The following is a 17,474-nucleotide window of genomic DNA, read 5'->3' on the forward strand; positions in this document are numbered from 1 at the left end:
AAAGGAAAGAATAATAAAAAAAAAGTAAATAAATAACAAAATGCTGAAATGTGCCTTCTTTTTTTTTTATCATCATATTACATATTTTATAAACTATAAACATATTAAAATCTAAACAATTCAATGAAAAATGTTTTATATTTAAAATAAAATATATATATTTAATTATATTAAATATATATTTAAATATATATATATATATTTTTTTATAATATATATTTAAAATATATATTATTTTCATGGAGAATTTTATGTGAAATTTCAGTATATGATTTTTCATTAACTTATTTTAAGTATATAAAAATATCAAAATATATACAAATATTAGATATACAATATACATTCAAAGTAGTATATTTTAAAATATATCAGATTTTCAAAGGGATATTTTGTTTTTGTGTGTGTGTGTGTGTGTGTGAAATTGCAGTATTTATTCATATAGTTTTTGTTCGATTAGATTTATTCTAATAAAAAAAACATTATTTAATTTCATTCTTAATCGAGTGAAAATAGATCGTGTCATTATGTCGTTTCAGTATTATACGTTGTGCAAGTTTGACATTCAGATGAAATATAAAGCTATTCAGAATGTTCAAATAATTAACTTCTCTTTCGTGCTGAAAATGTAAATAGGAAGTGGGCGTGGCCTATACCAGAAATTCACTGGGCACACTATCAGAATCAACTCTACAAAGATCTTCTACGAGTATAAATGGGTTCCTTTTTTAAGCAGCGTTTCATTCTAATACCCGTACGCTTTTTTTTTTTTTTTTAAAATGATGGAAACTGTTCATTTAAGAACGACTAAACATGTGCACTGAATGTACAATTAACATTTTTTTAAATGAATTAAATAATTCTTTTCGGAGAGCCCTGCAGAGACTTGCAGCTCTCTGCACAGCAGGCGATCTCTGTGAGATCATATGTAATGATGGCTTCAATAAATGAAAGCATGTTTCTTTTTTTTTCTTTTTTTTGTATGGAAATATCTTAGAAATATGGTTTTATTATAGAGTGCAGTAAGAGAGAGTTAGGTTGGGCCGCTGGAGAAGAGAGTGATGGGAAAAACGAATAGTTAGCTGCGTGAGCATTTAGCATAATGTTAATAAAGTTCTAGTTCTAGTCGTGAGCAGGGTTAGCAGGTTTGTGGACATCGGACCATCACATTCATACGCGCTTGTTGAACATCCCATTCCAGATTTATTTCTCTCTCTGCTATAATCTCCACTCTTCTGGGAAGGCTTTCCACTCGATTTGGGGGAGTGGTTGTGGGGATTAGTGTCCATTCAGCTACAAGAGCATTAGTGAGGTCAGGTACTGATGTTGCGTGTGGAGGTCGGGGGTGCAGTCGGTGTTCCGGTTCAGCTTAAAAGGTGTTCAGTGGGGTTGAGGTCAGGGATACTCGAGTTCTTTTGCTTCAAACTTTGGCAAACCATGTCTTCATGGAGCTCGCTTTGTGCACAGGGGCATTGTCATGCTGGAACAGGTTTGGGCTTCTTAATTCCAGTGACAGAGAATTGCTACAGTGGTGCTTGAAAGTTTGTGAATCCTTTGGAATTGTCTATTTATCTGCGTAAATATGACCTAAATGCAGATGAAGACAACCCAATTAAACAAATGAGTTAAAAATATTATACTTGGTCGTTTATTTATTGAGGAAAATTATCAGATAGTACATATCTGTGAGTGGGGAAAGTATGTGCACCTTTGCTTTCGGTATCTGGTGTGACCGCCTTGTGCAGTAATAACTGCAGATAAACGTTTGGGGTAACTGTTGATCCGTCCTGCGTATCGGCTCAGAGGAATTTTAACCCGTTCCTCAGTACAGAACAGCTTCAACTCTGGGATGTTGGTGGGTTTCCTCACATGAACTGCTCGCTTGGATTAAGGTCAGGACATTGACTTGGCCATTCCAAAACATGAACTTTATTCTTCTTGAACCGTTCTTTAATAGAACGACTGGTGTGCTTGTGCTTAGGCTCGTTATCTTGCTGCATGACCCGCTTTCTCTTGAGATTCAGTTCACGGACAGATGTCCTGACATTTTAATTTAGAATTCGCTGGTATCATTCAGAATTCCATCAATGATGACGAGTCGTCCTGGCCCAGATGCAGCAAAACAGCCCCAAACCATGATCCTACCACCACCATGTTTCACAGATGAGATAAGGTTCTTATGCTGGAACGCAGTGTTTTCCTTTCTGCAAACATAACGCTTCTCTTTTAAACCAAAAATTCTCTTTTGGTCTCATCCGTCCACAAAATATTTTTCCAACAGCCTTCTGGTTAGTCCACGTGATCTTTAGCAAACTTCTTCTTTTTGGAGAGCAGTGGCTTTCTCCTTGCACACCATAGTTGTTCAGTGTTCTCCTGATGAACACTAACATTAGCCAATGTGACAGAGGCCTTTAGTTGTTTAATAGTTACCCTGGGTTCCTTTGTGACCTCGTGGACTATGACACATCTTGCTCTTGGAGTGATCCTTGTTGGTTAATCACTCCCGGGGAAGATGTTACAATAACAATGTTCTTGAATTTCTTCCATTTGTACACAATCTGTCTGACTGTGGATCGGTGGAGTCCAAACTCTTTAGAGATGGTTTTGTGACCTTTTCCAGCCTGATGAGCATCAACACCTCTTTTTCTCAGGTCCTCAGAAAACGCCTTTGTTCCTACCATGATACATTCCACAAACCTGTATCGTGAAGATCAGACTCTGATAGATCCCTATTCTTTAAAAATAAAAAAATAAAAACAGGGCACTCACTCACACCTGATTGTCATCCCATTGATTGAAATCACCCGACTCTAATTTCACTTTCAAATTAAACTGCTAATCCTAGAGGTTCACATACTTTTTCCCCCTCACAGATATGTCATATCGGATCATCTTCCTCAATAAATAAATGACCAAGTATAATATTTAAGTCTCATTTGTTTAATTGGGTTCTCTTTTCCATCTTTCAGGACTTGTGTGAAAATCTAATGTTGTTTTAGGTCATATTTATGCAGATATTTAGAAAATTCGAAAGGATTCACAAACTTTCAAGCACCGCTGTACATCATACGAAGACATTCTGTACCATTGTGTGCTTCCAACTTCGTGGCAACAGTTTGGAGAAGAAGCACATACTGTATGGGTATGATGATTAATTGTCCACAAACTTTTGGCCATACAAAGTATAGTATAATATAACGTAGTAATCTATCTACCTTTTCCAATTGTTGAACATTTTGAACCTTTTTGTGTGGTTTTTTGAGTTGTACTAGTGCTGGGGATTTGACTGCAACCTGGCAACCCTCTCTACAAGCGTCTGCAAGTTGTTATTTAAAGCTCCACATGAAAGCACAAACCTCACGCATGTGTGACTTTTTTGTTTCATCCTGTGGGATCCCGACTCACACACCTATTCTGAAGCTTTTGGCAAGCTTTCTTACCAAAGAAAAAAAAGCCTATTGTTCTTATCTGTTTTCACATTCATATTAGTATGCGTTATCTGTTCACTCTGAATAATGAATTCACATTTGGTTACATCCCTAATCTGCAGTATTTTTCAATTAAAACATTACAGAAGTAGGATAATGGAGTTAGTAAAGAGAAAAACAAAAGGTGTTCTTGTGAATCAAAGCTGTATATTGCCCAGGAAAGTGTAAATTAACAATTGAATCAGAACAATCGGGGCGGTTTTGGTGTGAGGTCTTATCGCGTTATGTCACAACCTCAGGCTTTACTCGAACACTTCCTGAATGCGCATTGACATTTATCTCACAAATTATTCTCACCGTTTTATTTTGCACGAGCCTAATGTAACTGTGACTGGTTTTACTGATTTCTGCCTAAAATGGTCCCTAAAAGGTTATGTACCGCCTCTTTAAATTCGCTAAAAGTGAACCTTACCATCTCATCATACACCTGCGAGGACACACACACACACACAATGTATTTTATGGTACTGGGCACATCAGAGCAATTTCCTCATGACAAGAATTTCTCATTTGATGTCTGGTTTATCACTAGAGTAATCACCTCAGTCTGACTGAAGCGGACACGTAATGAAAGTAACGTGTCTACTAAAGCCATGTTTTTGCATGAGCTTTGGACTCAGTGTCTGGCTTCCATATTAGGAAAGCTGGAGCGAGTCTATTCTTTGGTCTCAGATAGACCGAGTGATTGAAAGCAACTTCCCGAAGTCCAAATATCTCCACGTGTAAGTGTTTTAAAGCGGTTATATGTCAAAATCGTCAATACTTGATATCGAATAGGAATGTTTATTTAAGTTTATTCTAGCTCCGAGGCAAATTCACAGGTTTATATAAATGCGTTTATTCGAATACACCGTTATTAATGTAGTAACCAACATGTACTACAGGACGCTCCATTAAAAAGTTTTCCCTAAGGAGACGTTTAGTTACCATTTAGAGAAGGAGTCTCCCGTTTCAGAGCTTTATAACAGTAAAGCAGTAAATTTGAGCTTTCTCTTCCATGGGGAAGTCGTCATGCCTTTGCAGTTTGTGGTTTATCAGTAACAAGATAATATTTAACAACTTTATAAGAGAGAGAGAGAGAGAGCGTGAGAGAGAGAGAGAGAGAGAGAGAGAGAGAGAGGGGGAAAAAAACAGTAGCTGGTTTATAGCTGCGCTAGTGTAAGCGATAACAGAAACTTCTTTCACTGATGTACAACATTAAATGCAACTATAAGCTGATACAACGTATGACGTGTTGTTCTGTCGTTCTTCAGTAGTACATATAATCGATGGCAGAGTCCCGTGATAATTTCACGCTACTTAAAATCTCATGTTATTCCTTCTGCTGGAAGCTAGCTAAAATGCAGCTAACTATTACGTAACGTTGTGTGGTTAACATTAGCAGCTCAGTTCACGAGGTCCGTGTTTACTCTGCAACGAGGAAGATAATTAGCCAGTTGTTACCTCTCCAAAAAAAAAAAAAAAACAACCGCTTTGAAAGCAAGTATGTAGAGTCATTTTTCCTCCTAAAAACAACTCCCACTGGCTTATCTGTCATGAAGACATTTCACCTAGCGTACAGAATGTCAGCTTGCGGCAGATGAGCTCGTCATTATGGTAATGATGATGCAGATTAGATATTGGCAGCTCTTGTGCTTACAGAAGCAATGATGATTTGTAGCACGATTACACTTAGCATGAATATACTTAGTAAATGAACACCAAATCTGTAATTAAAAGACTCATCATCAGCCGTAAGAGAGGTTTCCAAATACCTAAAGGCTTTTTATTTGGTTTGTTTGCTGGGGGGGGGGTTAGGGGGGGAAGGGATGGCGGGGGGGATCTCGGTTTAAATCAATCATCGTTCAAATATTTGTGAGGCAGCTTGGGAAATCCCTTCATATTTTCTACTATATAGCCTCCAGTTTACTGTTGTTCTAAAAACTGCAGCGTTCCCTGATTTCTCTTTCCGCATGCATCTCAACCACACGTTCTGTCATTTTAAATTCTGCTGATGCTTATCGAGAGATTAAAGCTTCCAAACCAGTTCTAGTGAAATACGCTGCACCTGAAATTTCCTACGTTTATAAACTAAGCTACTGATGGAAAGACAGACTAACTGTAAAGAATTATAAGTCTGGGTAGTGGTAGCTCGGTGCTTAAGACGTTGGGATACTGATCATGAGTTCAAACCCCAGCACCACCAACCTGCCACTGTTGGGCCCTTGAGCAAGGCCCTTAACCCTCAACTGCTCAGATGTATAAATGAGATAAATGTAAGTCGCTCTGGAGAAGGGCGTCTACCAAATGTAAATGTAAAGTCTATGATGTGAAATAAGTTGGGGTGAGGGGTCATGACCTGAAGTGAAAATCGCTCATGGTGTCACATTTGGTGTCTGAGGAAATCATACTTAGCTAGTGAAGATTTAGATGCCCCTTTTGGCAGACTGACTGTTTTTTACCACCCTTCTAAACTGTTTCCTTACTGGTGATGAAACGCAAATGCAAAGATGAAACTATTTGTTTAGTGCTCCAAATATTTGTATTCTGTATACAGAGATATGCCAGAAGTGGGTGTGGCCTCAACTTCATTTTTTCGCCACTTTTTTTTTTTCACCATTTTCTCATCACTCAAGCTCTTAATTGCTTCTATACAAATATTCAGACAGAAACATGGCATCTGGAAATCATCTGGTGATATTTGGTACTATCAGGCCAAATCAGAAGGTTCTGATAACGGATTAGGAAAAGAATGTGTAAAAATCAGGAGTTTGTGAGAGTGGGGGCGTGGCCAAGCTGCAGACAGAGAACAGGCGGGTTGAAATGGCAGGTGATGAGTCTCACCTGCGTCTTATAACCGCCAGCCTACTTTCCGTTGTTTTGCAGAGTAAGGAAGCTTTCACGGTGGAATCCGGGTCCTCTTTCCTGGGTTTTGGCACCACCGGTGTGTATGTGTGTGTGCAGAGAAAGACATGGGAGGCAGGTGGAATTTCAGCAGAGTTCCAGACTCACTTTTATGTAATCAAAAGAAATACAACCCTGAAGGAGCCATCACTAGCTTGCAACTTTCACCTCATTCAAGATTCAAGCTCATGCTCCATGCATGTGTGTGTGTGTGTGTGTGTGTGTGTGTGTGTGTGTGTGTGTGTGGTGCAAGCTCCACCAGACTCTCTCTCACTCTTTCTGGCTCACAGCAGTTACTGAAAATGCAAAGAAACACAAACATCGCCTGGCGGTAATACGACACAGGTGAGAATCATCACGCATTACCTGCCAGTTCTGCAGCTGACACTCTACCACACCCCTACTGCCACAGAGTTACAAATGGGTTTATGGCCTGTTTGTCTTAACAGGCATTGCGCAGAATATTACTGCTAATGAAAAGGATTAACACTTGGCACTAAACACATTGTCCAACAACCAACTATGGTGATCATTATGCATGTTAACTAAAATACTTATTACTCATGGAAGGTGTACATCTGAACCTTCAGCTGATAGTGGAAAGAGTGTACGCCTTGAAAGAAGCAAGAAAAAAAAGAAGAAAAAAAACCTCATTTCAGTCCCCCGTGTGAGAGGAGAAGAGCCGAGGAGGAGATTGTGATTGCAAAATGGATAGTAATTAATGAGGCAAGTGAACTCTCCAACCTCACAGAAAACGGAGCCGATCCAGCTGCACTGCGAGCAGACCTATGCACGGGCTTTGTGTCTGGCCTTCAGTCCAAGGACGCGGGCATCGAGTACATCCTGTCAGCCTCGCTCAAAAGAATGTGCCGGGATTAAATAAATAAATAAATAAATAAATAAATAAATAACTCGAGGCTTTCATGGCATGAGTCATTTCTTTTAAGGATCTTCCGCCACCCCCCCCATTGATATTGCAGTTTTAGTCGGATTTAGCGTTGTCAGAGATAGCAGGTTGAGACAAATGCAAATGCAGTCGGAGTTATTTATTGAGAGACTGGCAGAAGTTGTCCAAAGTCAGAGAAGAGGAAATGGTCAAGCTGTAGCAAAACAGCTTTAACGGGGAAATATCAGGAAACGACCAGCAGTCTCTTTTATACTGCGTATTTGGGTGATTGGGAACAGGCGAGTGCAATCAGAAGTCCGGCGATTGTGAACGTGTCAGCGGTAGTGGGTTCTAGTCCAGGGTGGCCATGTGTTAGGCCATGGTGCATTCTGGGAAACGGAGTTAATTGACGGAGTTGACCTGACAAGCGTGAAGCTGATCTCGGCATGCTCCAGACTGTAGCTTTGAACGGCATTTTCATAGCAGAATCTTGACCATGGTCCGTGGGTGAGCCGTGGTATGAGGTAGCCAGATTTTGATGCATTGCTGTGCTTAAAGAGAATATTGATTTGGATTGTATTATTCCCTTCCAGCACATATATTTCCATTCACATCAAAGAGCCTTACAGGGCTGGATGATGAAACTTCAGTGTCACTAGTGAAGTCTTTTCCTTCTCCTTCTCGTTCTCTTTCTCCTTATCCATCATCGTATCTTCCCGGCAATCTCTAACCTTGCACAATGTTATCGAGTCCAACTTTTTTTTCATTGTTTATAGCGTATTATTAGTGCCACTCTGCCACTAAATGTCTGCTGACAGACGCTCGTTGGAGCACCGCATTACTATTGATGGAGGAGTCTGGCAGTCTGGACAAACTGCCATTCAAACCACCAGAAGCTAGAAAAGAATTGATGCACTGGACGTGTTGACAGGGCTGTGTTTATACATCAGCTAGGATTGCTTATCTGTGCAAGCCATCAATCTGTTCTATGTTGTGGGAGTGGTGTTTTGGTGTAGCGTGGCTCATATATCATTAGAGGCTCTGCTAAGGTGGAATGCCTGACACTCATACAGAGGTATCTCAGATGTACATAGCTTACACACCTGGATGACACTGGTAGTAGTCTTATAGTGCAGTCCTACGTATAAATGCATGCCACAGCGCTGTGAAATTCTTGAATCGGATTGGTCGGCTGCTCTGACAGTAATTCTGCTTAACTACAAAAAGTGTTTTATTACTTACATAGGAAATATCAACATGGTCGTACGTTTGCAAAGTTATAACACTTCAGGTAAGTTCATCCATCCATCGATTTTATACAGAGCTTATCCTACACAGGGTCGTGGGGAGCCTGGCGGTTATCCCAGGGAACTCAGGGCATGATGCGGGGGACACCCTGGACAGGGTGCCAACCCATTGCTGGGCATAATCGCACACACACACACACACATTCACAGACTATGGACACACACAAATGCCAATCAGCATACAGGACAACGCATGTCTTCGGACTAGGGGAAGAAACCAGAGAACCTGGATGAAACCCTCAAAGCACAGGGAGAACATGTAAACTACCATGCACATGGCGTGGAGGCAGGAATTGAACCATCAACCCCGGAGGTGCGAGGCCAATGTGCTCCCGTGCTCCCTCAGGCAAGTTCGGTCAAAATAAAGTTTGCATCTGTACGTTTTCTTACGACTTTGGGCGAGATTGAATGAAACGAAGCCAAATTGCCTTCACTTTAATTTGCACAAATGTCTCATGAAATCAGGATGGGAAACGCATTTATCACAAAACTCCACATTCGAGGTTCAAAAGGATTAAGGAGTTTGTAGATAAAAATGCGTAGGGAATATGTGGTCAGATTTCTGTATCAATACCGAACATGGACATATTTTGTCCTCTGTAGTTGATGGGATTTGACTGAATTAATCCATGCTGCACTTTTCATCCACAGCCAGGTGTGGTAATGAGGTAATTTGTCAAAGTTATGGAAAGCAGACCGTTCCAATGTACATTTCCGTCTCACTGAAAAGACGTGCGTCTCCAGACAAATTGCCTCTGAGCGCTGATAGCAGTAATCCCTTAAAACAGACATGTTTCAAAGCTTGAGACATCATTCTGTTCTGGCCAAAGTGCAGAAGCCATTAAAAGTTGGGAATGCACTCGTAATGTGGGATGAGAGCAAACCTTTCCACTAACGACCTGAACCGTACGCCTTAAATGTATTCCGTAACACGACCCCGAGATCTGTCTCTTTGCCCTTTTACATGTCCAAAGCCAAGCAGCAAAGGGATGAGACACAAAGAGCCCCACAACTCACTTACTGTAAAGCATAGGTGATAAAAAGAAGGGAGAAATCGATAGCAGGGAGACACCACAAATCCGTCGATGAAAAGCAACACCGGAGCCTGCTCAGATTGAATCCACAAAGCTGTGCACTATAAGAGAGAGAGAGAGGCTTCAGACAGTCTTGCTCCACTGTCCTGCCCAGTCCATAACAATATATGACACTCTCAGCTCTGACTTTAATTAAACCATGACTGAATTAGAAAGGTTTAATGAACAAGACCGGACTGGTGAGGGAAAAAAAAAGAAGGGAGGGTTCCAGTGAAGAGAAGCCATCAGCATAGTTAGATTGTGTTAAAGCAGGCTGATAGGTGTCCGTGGTGTCATGTCTCGCTGGGAGAAATGTGATGGATTATGCTGGATGATAGTCCCGTTGTGGACCCCCTTCTCAGCTTTCTCGGCAGGACTCTCGAGGGAGAACTCGTGGAAATTGCCACCACGCAGCTGTGTATCGACAGCTTCATGTAAGATTCAGCAGAGCTCCACCTGGCCACCATTTTGCTCAGTCTGCCCTCATTGTAGTGAGAACTTGGAACAGACATTCGCCAAGAACCCTGAGCCTCACCATTCCCTGAGTCTCTCCATCCAACATCCATCCTGCCTAATCCTGGGGTTCAGCTTGGAGAGACAAATCCTGTGAAGATCCACAGTTTCTCCAGATGGTGTTTTAGGAAGGGGGGCAGAAAAAAAGACAGCGTGTTCATAGCATGGACCCCCAGGGTGATCCACCCAGGAGGCAGGAGATGGTCCTTTTATTTAAAAGCATGCTGATAGCCCTGAGGGAATGCCTGAGAGATTCATATAAATGAATAGAGCATTAATGATCAGTGAATCTGCATTTCCAAAATGTTTATCGAGGGGCCGCTAGAGTCCTGAGTCAGGTGCATTTCCTTAATAGAGTCGTTAGAAAGAAAGACATGCTCCCTGCTCTAATATCCACTGACTCTGTTATTCTCAGTTAGGTGATGTATTATAGTGTAGCATACATTCTTACGGTGAGTATATTTTATCCGTAACCCACAGGGAAGGAGATAAAATTCGGTCACGAATGCGACTTTTCTTTCCGTATTTTTAACACTGATGCTTGTTTTGCTTTTTTGTTTGTTTGTTTGTTTGTTTGTTTGTTTGTTTTCTTATCAGTGCATATTGTTTTCAGAAAACGCAAAGTGTATTCGAGCATGTTTATCTCCTGTCCAATCAGTTCGCAGCTCAGAGTTCATGTGAAATTATACCACAGCGGTGTTGACTTCTGGAATCTGATGGCGTAGAAGGTGTTGATTAATTTTCTACAACGGCAGCTCTCAGTGGAGTTCCAGCTGCAAGACAAATCACAGGTTTAAATTAATGCGCTTGTTCTAATAGGGTGTCTATAGAAGCAATTTACACAGGGATTTCTATATCAGACAAACCATATAACCTCAGGTTATATATATATATAATGTTTGTTGATATGAAGTTATCTGTAAGGAGACATTTCCTTTACATTCACGGAAGGAGTCTCCAGTGTCAGTGCTTTGTAACAGTCTGAAGTAATGCTTTAACTTTAATGTTCAGACATGGGAGAGTTTTCAGGGCAGAGGACGATATACTTCGCAGTTTGTTTGTTTGTTTTTTTAGCAACATGGCAAGCTGTGATTTTGAGAAATCTACTTTGTACAGTAGTAGCTGCTATAAGATGAGTGATAACAGGAACCAGCTCGTTTCACGGACATTCCGTAACAATAAACATAACTACAAACAATTAAAACCATGACGTGTCATTCACCGATATATGAAAAATTGTTAGCATTGCCAGATTGCCGTGTTATGAGGAATAAAACACTTCAGGAAGTGCTGTAATAGGAAAATAATCAGCTTAATGCTGCTTTGTATTGGGCTGCATCCCATCACCATGTTAATGCTAAATTTCCTACAAAAGATCACCCCGTTGTGTTTTATTCCTCACGGAACCGACTGAGAAGTAAATGAATTGTCAGAGAGTGAATATAACGAGCTTTACGAGATTTCAGTTCCAGTATTTCAATGTTGGATTGCAGCTATCGAGAAGAAAGTTGTTTGTTTTGGGATATTTGCTAGGATACAGTGTTCTAGTAAGATGTTTCCTGGATCTGGGTTGTGTAAATGCTGTTCAGTTGCACAAATATTCCTATGTTTTGGTGTTTCCTTTCCTGTGCACAAAGACAAAATAAAGGTAAACAGCCTCGTCGTTTCTAGAGGTAGACCAAAGTTAAACCCTGTTCATTTATTCGTTCGTCTTTTGCCTGGTTAGGGTCATGCTGGATCTGGAGTCTATCCTGGGAACACTGGGCGTGAGGCGGGGAATAGACCCGTGATGGAACGCCGGTCCATTGCAGGGCAAGACAGACCCATTACTTCACACATAGGGGCAGTTTATTTTAGCTTGTCCACATGCTTGCATGTTTTTGCGAGGTGGACGGAATCTGGAGAACACGCAAGAACATGCATGAACCTGCAAGAAACTCTGCATGTTAGCTAAACTAGTTAGCTAACATATGTTAGCCAGTGCAGTTGGATATGAGGCAGCGGTAACAGGAACATTTATACAGAAAATGTCTAAAATACTGATTACAGCCTCTATGTTTCTGGCAAGAGTGGACTTCAGTGATGCGCAAAAAAAAAAAAAAAAACACGACGATTTCTATTCCATATTTCAAAGGACAATCTGTTTTGAATATTTGAAGTCAGAGCTGGAAACAGTCGCTATGAAAAACTCGGAATCCCTCGCACACGTCTGGATGTTTTGTCAGTTCAGGGTTTGCTGTGCTTTTTGTACTCAAAGCAGCTGGGTGTCTTTTTGAAGTTTCCAGGTGGATTCGCCAAGCAGCTGCATTCCCGCCCTAGCCAGAATCGCCAGGATGGAGAAAGATGACAAGTTGAAAGCTCCATATGCTTTCGCAAAATAAAATAAATAAAGGATTCTTTTTTTTTTTTCTTCCCTTTTGTAACACGGTCCCTTGGTGTGATCCATCTCTACGAAGCAGTCAGATCAGCTTCCCCGGCAGGTAGATAAACGTCTCGTGGCTTCATGAATACTTAGACAAAAACAAGGGGTCAGGAAATGATCCACGGGTGCTGGAATGATCCAGAAGAGCTGCTTTACAGTGCGAGGGGGAATTCAATTGTTCCGTCTCCTTTATGGCCTCCGTCTTGTGCTTTCCAATTTGCCAATCAGCCTTTGGTGTAATTGTGCTTAAGATCTATGGCACTACTAATATGGCAGTGTTTTGCTATCGAGTGGTGTTAACAACCCAGAACTCTGTTGCTTGTGAGAAGAAAAGGAGGTGGAGGACCATTGAATTGTAAAAGAGGCATTGTGTCCAAGTGAAATTCTCACCGATTAATTAGGGATGCTTGAGTTATTTCATGCAGGTAATTAAAGACAGATTAATGATCATGCTAATATAGTCGTTTACTCTAGTGCCATTGCTTCGACCTCTTTGGGATAGCGGCGTCGAGTCTTCAGAACCACGGACAGCAGTGTTCATTAAGGCTGGGAGAAGCAGGGGCCAAGGCGTATAGTGTAACAAATCCAGTAAGGGAGGCAATATTGGGGCTGTCTCATGCTCACTGACACACTCAAATAAACTGCCTTGCCATGCTTCCAGAGCTCATCTCTCACAGGCAGTTTGTCCATTCTCTCTACACATCCTTGGCAACCTCCCAGCGCCTCTCTCCAATCGGAGTTTGGGAATGATGGAGTGGGCCTGCCGAGTCTATCAGAACTGCACACAGAACCGTATCGCAAATTCACCACCGATTCCCAGCCACATTATTTCATCATCATAAAAACGACTCGTCTGTAGATATACGTTCCGTCCTACTTTTTTTGATTTTATGTCCTATGCGGCTTTCAAAGGCATTTGATTGTTTTAGGCGGATAATTTTCCCTTGAAAAAAGGACCAAAGGAATCCGTTTCTGATGGAGAAGCCCAGCAAGAAATGCACCATGAGTCATGAAATATTTGGCAGGAACATCTGACGCCTTGATGGTTTCATCAAAGGAAATGTCATATCTGTTTTATGTATGTTCCGGTGTATTCAAAGCCATGTCATCTCACACGAGCTTGTTCAGTGACCTTCTGACCTAATTTTCTGTAGACCGTTTCAAGCGCAGGAAGTGGCGTCGCAGTTCCTCGGACATGTCCGTTTGGCGGTAAACGCGCAAGTTCTGTCCTAAACAAGTGAATACTGAACTGTGCAATGTCTTCTTTTATTCAGCGAGAACTAACCAGTTAGCTAGCTAACTCACCCAGCCATATACGTACAGTGTCCGCCAGCAGTGTTCCCTTCCTTCTAGCAATAAATCATCCCGAGTAGGTTTTGCGTAGGACTTTCTTTAACTAAACAATACTCAATACAGGTGCTATCCGCATTACAGGAGCAAATATTTCACATTTTTCCTCTAAGAATGTAGTTGTAAGCATCCAAATTATACACATGGGGTGGGGGGGCGCACGGGGCTTAGTGGTTAGCACGGTCGCCTCACACCTCCAGGGTCGGGGGTTCGATTCGCACCGTGGCCCTGTGTGTGCGGAGTTTGCGTGTTCTCCCCGTGCTGCGGGGGTTTCCTCCGGGTACTCCGGTTTCCTCCCCCAGTCCAAAGACATGAACGGTAGGCTGATTGGCGTGTCTAAAGTGTCCGTAGTGTATGAATGGGTGTGTGAGCGTGTATGTGATCGTGCCCTGTGATGGATTGGCACCCTGTCCAGGGTGTACCCCGCCTTGTCCCCGATGCTCCCTGGGATAGGCTCCAGGTTCACCCGTGACCCTGATGGATGGATGGATACACATCGGGGAAAGTTTTCTTACATTCTTGTTTAAAACATCCCATAATATATATATATTTTTATTTTTTTTATTTTTTCCCCCACTGGTTCTTTGTGTGACATCTGGTCTGGATTAATTCATCCACACTTTGATGTTACCAGTGTGTTATGCGACAAAGCAGCTGATGCTTTTCTCACCTTACAGTCGCATCACTTGGGACTCCATTACTCCCTCCTTCAATCCAGGACAAAATTAGCGCTCATTTTCCATCTCTATCTCTCTCTCTCGCTCTCTCTCGCTTTCGCTCGCTCATATCCATAAAGCTTTTTTTTGGGGGGGGGGGGATTAAATGCTAAAACTTGGGTTCTGCTCGGCAATAACACGAGAAAGCTTTCTGTATAAACCTCCTCCATATCCGACGAAGTAAAAATACATCAGCTTAGAGGTATATTAGATGAATATACATGAAAGACATGCAGCTGTGGCCGCACGCGTTAACGCTTTGTTGACGTTGGAACACGCGGCCCGATGCGACGTGCTGCAGACGCGCTAATTGTCTCAGTAATCTTTGTCCACTTGCGCAAGGTGGCTAAATGTCATGTGCACTCTCTGTGAAATTGCAATTAGAAAAAGAATAAATAAGAGAGGGAAAAAATCCATACTCAACCTTCACACGGCGGCACAGAGGATAATTTATGCAGGGAAGGACATTAAAGTGATAACGGATTAATGTCATAACTATGTCGGCTATTATGGGGAAAGTGGAGATATCAGCATAAAAGAACAAAGCTGTGTGATGGATTCTGACAGGAATGGCTCGGGAATATTTGATCATTTTTTTCCCCCTCTCTGTTCTCACAGACAGAAAGGATGGCCATGTTTCTCATGTATGATACTGTATCTATTATATACAGTAGAGGAATTTGGAAGAGGAAATGTCGATGAAGGATAACTAGCACAGTTTGCCTAGACTTAAAGGTTTTCTTTTTGACGTTTCTGTTACATTTAGGATACTTTGTCACACTTGGACCCCTTCTCTAAACAAACCCCTAAATGAGGAACTGTGAACTTTTTTCGAAGCAGGAAGTCAGAATCACGGCGCGTTGAAGCGCTTGAGATTTATCAGCCAATAACATTCCAGATACACCACACCCCTGACGAGACAAATCGAAATACATTGCCATTAGCTTACCAAACTATGCATGTTGGAGTCATATCTTGGTATCCTGGGGTGTATTTTTGGTCTTACGGCGTACACGTCTGAGCCGAGGTTGAGACCCAGTGGCGCTGATGGCGGTGGTGAGCTGCAGGCTCATCATGTGACACATCTGAGTGGTCGATAAAATGATATCGTTGACTCTTAAGGATGGAGAAGCGTGAACGATCACGCTGATTAAATAAACTCCAACTGTTTGTTTGTTTTTTTTCCCACCAAACGACGGTTGGAAATTTGAACAGTGTACAGGAAGACGCTCAGCCAAAAACACACCGACGAACCATGTTTACTGCTAACAAGTTGCTACTGTAGCGCAAGACACGCCCCTGGGGGCGGGACATATATGTTCTAGAGAGCGTTTAATTAGACGGAGACTTTTTTTTTTCTCTAGGTATTCTCTTGTATTTGTTTCCATAACACTAAGAGACAGCCTTGAAACACCTATTTTGATTTCATCATCTTTGACGTCATTACATGGAAATCGACACCAGCTTCGAGCGACAGAGCTTCACTGAACTCAGTGTGCCGTCTCGACACATACTGCGAAGCTCTGACACCCAGCGTAACCTTCCTATCATTTACCTCTGTCTCCTGGCACAGCGATAATAGATGTATTTATTAGCGCTCTATTATTAAGCTACATCTCCATCCTCATAATGCTTTCAACTTGCCACGAGCTTTCCGTCTCGGTTTATCGCTGTTAGCTTATCGACGCGCTCTGGCCGCTTTAACGCTGCGGCTTTCAATCAGAGGAAATGTTCACTTTGTTCTAATAACACTGAACAAAAAGGGGAACGATTGTAGAAAACAAACTCCGCCCGGGGGGATAAGCAGTTCTCTACCGCGAATGAACACACAACATCGAATCTGCAGAAACACCTGCAAGCTAAACACAGTGGAGAGAGAGAGAGAGAGAGAGAGAGAGAGAGAGAGAGTTTGGAGGCGGTGGGAATGACCGTTGCAGCCGAGCCGAAGCCAAAGAGCAGAAAACAGATTTTTCTTCAGCTGTTATAGGTCTTTTAAAACTATTAGCCCAGAACAGCCTGACAGGCCGGGCGATGCAGGTGGAACCTTCCAGAACAGCCTCAGAGAAATGGCTGCAGTTTGCAAAAGGAATTGATCAGGAAGTAAATGGAATGCTAAAGGAAGTCCATTGGTTTTCATTGGCTTAGCGGTTAGCACGTTCGCCTCACACCTCCAGGGTCGAGGGCTCGATTCCCTGTGTGTGCGGAGTTTCCATGTTCTCCCCGTGCTGCCGGGGTTTTCCTCCGTGTACTCCGGTTTCCTCCCCCAGTCCAAAGACATGCACGGTAGGCGGACTTGCATGTCCTAAAAGTGTCCGTAGTGTATGAATGGGTGTGTGATTATGCCCTGCGATGGATTAGCACCCCATCCAGATGTGTACCCCGCCTTCTGCCTCATGACCCCTGGGATAGGCTCCAGCCTCCACACGACCCTGTAAGGATAAGTAGTACAGAAAATGGATGGATGGATGTTACAAAGTGCTGACACTGGAGACTCCTTCCATAACTGATAAATAAATATCTGTGATTGGCAGCTGCACTACTCTCAGAGCTGCTGTTATAGAAACGGAATCAATTCCGGCTCACCTTTCTAGCCAGAAGGCTACCATACTACTACTCGCAAGTGTTTGAACGGTGTGGCTTTGAGTCTATATATCGACCTTCCTGGCTCAGAGCTTTATGCTAATGATTTATTCGGAGTGTATAATGGAACACACGGCACGTGGAAATGTTTCTAGTGTTTCCAGGCCATCGTTTTTGATTAACCGAAATTTGAGAAATTTGCACGCCTACGTATGCACTTTCCTTACTTTCGTTTCTGCATCCGACTAAATTTAATGCA

General features: G+C 42.1%; 1 protein-coding gene across 2 annotated transcripts in view; it reads left to right on the forward strand.

The window, feature by feature from the left end:
* The window catches only part of ca10a (carbonic anhydrase Xa), a 214,516-nt gene that overhangs the window by 140,705 nt on the left and 56,337 nt on the right, over nt 1-17,474 (forward strand). The window lies entirely within an intron of this gene.

Source organism: Ictalurus furcatus, chromosome 13 (genome assembly GCF_023375685.1).
Source record: "Ictalurus furcatus strain D&B chromosome 13, Billie_1.0, whole genome shotgun sequence".
Taxonomy (NCBI): domain Eukaryota; kingdom Metazoa; phylum Chordata; class Actinopteri; order Siluriformes; family Ictaluridae; genus Ictalurus; species Ictalurus furcatus.